Here is a 2,499-nt window from a genome sequence, read left to right on the forward strand (position 1 = left end):
AAATTATTAACTCCAGCAGATTTGATATTTGACACTTTATAAGAGTTAAGGTACCAACTCTCCAAAAAGAGTTAAATTAACACTTTCTGGTGTGGACCCATATAGACACTTTAAAAGTGTTGAAATCAAATCTGACAGTGTTAATCTGGGCCTCTTGGATTTGCTGTGCATGTGTGGACGGGGAGAACATGTAAACTCCACCCAGGAAGGCCGGGAGGCGACATCTCTAACCACAGCACCACATATTATTATTATTAGTTACATAAATAAATCACATATAAATATGATTATAATAGCATATTTTGGGGATTATTGAAGTCATAAATGGCTAAAAACAATATAAAAGTTGTTGAGGTTGGTTTTGCTGCCATTAGAAGTCTCTGTTGTTGGTTGTTTGTGGGTTTGGGAACCACTGCTCCAACAAACGTAACATGATCTCCGTGTTACGTATTTTGTACATTTTGTACAAAGCTGAAAGTCAGTCTCCATCCTAACTCACTGACCTAAAGTTCAACCACTGGCAGCAATGGTTAACCATCAAACCGGGTTCTCTTCTTCGCCCGGAGCAGCAGGTGGTCAGGAAAACGTGTTGTTTCATTTTCAGACGGCAATCTTGCAGTTTCCTGGAGGTAAACCTCACGCCCCACCTTAAAAACCACCTGGATGTGACATTTCTCTGGCATGATCGCTGTCGTGATAAAACATCAACCAAGCTTCTCCTCAGGTCCTTGCAGGGCCGGGCCGGGTCACAGCAGGTGAACCCAGAAGGACGGAGCATCTAATTTCAGGTGTCACCCCTGCAGGATGAGTGACAGGGGACGGCCTGCTGTCTTTGTGCTGTGTGTGTGGCCGCGGGGCAGCCACTTAATGCAGGAGATTGACTCTTAATTGCAGTGGGGGAATGCTCATCTTTTCTCATTAAGACGGAGTCAGAGCCGGAAGATTTTCTCATCACAAAAACACATTCTTCCACCGGCCAGGTTAAGTGCTGTTTAGATTATTGGCTTCCTTGCATATGATTTTCCCTCAGCGCGATGACTCAGATTGTGAAGACATGAGAGGAGGGTGAAGTCAGGAGTGTGTGTGTGTGTGTGTGCAGGAGGGTGGTGTCTCTGAAGTAAAGCAGTCACATGTGTGATACGAGCCCAGAAGAGGCAGGACTTTAATCCACTGCTGAAACCTCTCCACGGAGCCTAACAAGGCAGATGAGAGGGCTGTTTATGGGATCACATTTCATTTGCATTTTGTCCAGCCTCCAGATCAAAAGACAATGTTAATTTGAGGCCTGTGCCAATAGAAAGTGAGTGTTTCCCGATGTGGGGCAGGAGAGGAGGACCGGTCCTCTGTCTGTCTGCAGAGTCGGGGGTGGGGGTTAACCTCCGCCTAAAGAACGACCACCGGCTCCCCATGATGCATAACCGTGAGGGATTAGAGCGCACAAAGCAGCAGACTGTTTGGTGGAGCACTAAAATGTGCTCCTCTGGGGCTCATTGAAAAATGATTGCCGATTAAGTGTTTGAAGTCTGCCAAAGACGAGTGCACGTTTATAGTGGGATGACGATGAAACTCTATCTCTCCTGCTTATGCAGGCAATTTTCCCTCTATTTTTCCACTTACTGTACCGTGATGTGTGTTCTCTCCCCGCGCTCCGAGTTGAGGTTGACAAACTCATTTCACCTCTTGGACCCCGGCTCGACTGGAAGCCAGACATCCAAAAGTGATAAGAGTGAATGAAGCCGTTACTCTCCAGCTGGAATGTTATTATACCGCCAGAAGTGGCATTGATTTCTCCATGAGAAGAACAAGAAAATAACTCTCTAAATAGAAAATAATACTTGGCCTATTAGGACACGATTCCATAATTTATGAATGAAAGCCTGGGTCGCGTTCTCACTCCATATTTAGAGCAAAACGCCAGATTTTATTCTAAGCAGAACATCTGGAATCACAACAATGTTTTAATTATCAAATATACGAGCACCAGTAACCATGTAATGAGTTTTCTTTTTGCTTGCTCCTTCTCTCAGTCGACAAACCGACGTCCTAAAAACAAATTAACATAAAACATGTAAACAAGTTTTATTATAATATGTTCAGTTTTCAGGAAAGATGTAAACAAATTCAGTAAAATATATAAATATCCTTACAGACAGCCCTCAGCAGTCATAAATGGGTGTGAAACAAAAAAAAAAGGTATTTATCTAATAAAATTGTCTGTTTTCTAATTAGCTTTTCTTTAAAGAGAAAACATTAAATTAGTGGGCTGAAGTTGGAAAGTGGAGCCGTGCTTCCTTTTGATTAACTGAACCCTTCAGAAGACGAATACTCCGGAGTGAACTGGAGGAAATAATTTGTAGAAGAGACGATGCTGAGAGCGATGACAAACACAGCTTAGTGTTTCCCTGGTTGCACCTCAGCCCCCCCCCCCCCCCCCCCCCCCCCCCCCCCCCCCCCCCCCCCCCCGCCCCCACTATACACTCCCCCCCCCCCCCCCCCCCC

This window comes from Kryptolebias marmoratus, linkage group LG22, assembly GCF_001649575.2.
Source record: "Kryptolebias marmoratus isolate JLee-2015 linkage group LG22, ASM164957v2, whole genome shotgun sequence".
NCBI lineage: Eukaryota > Metazoa > Chordata > Actinopteri > Cyprinodontiformes > Rivulidae > Kryptolebias > Kryptolebias marmoratus.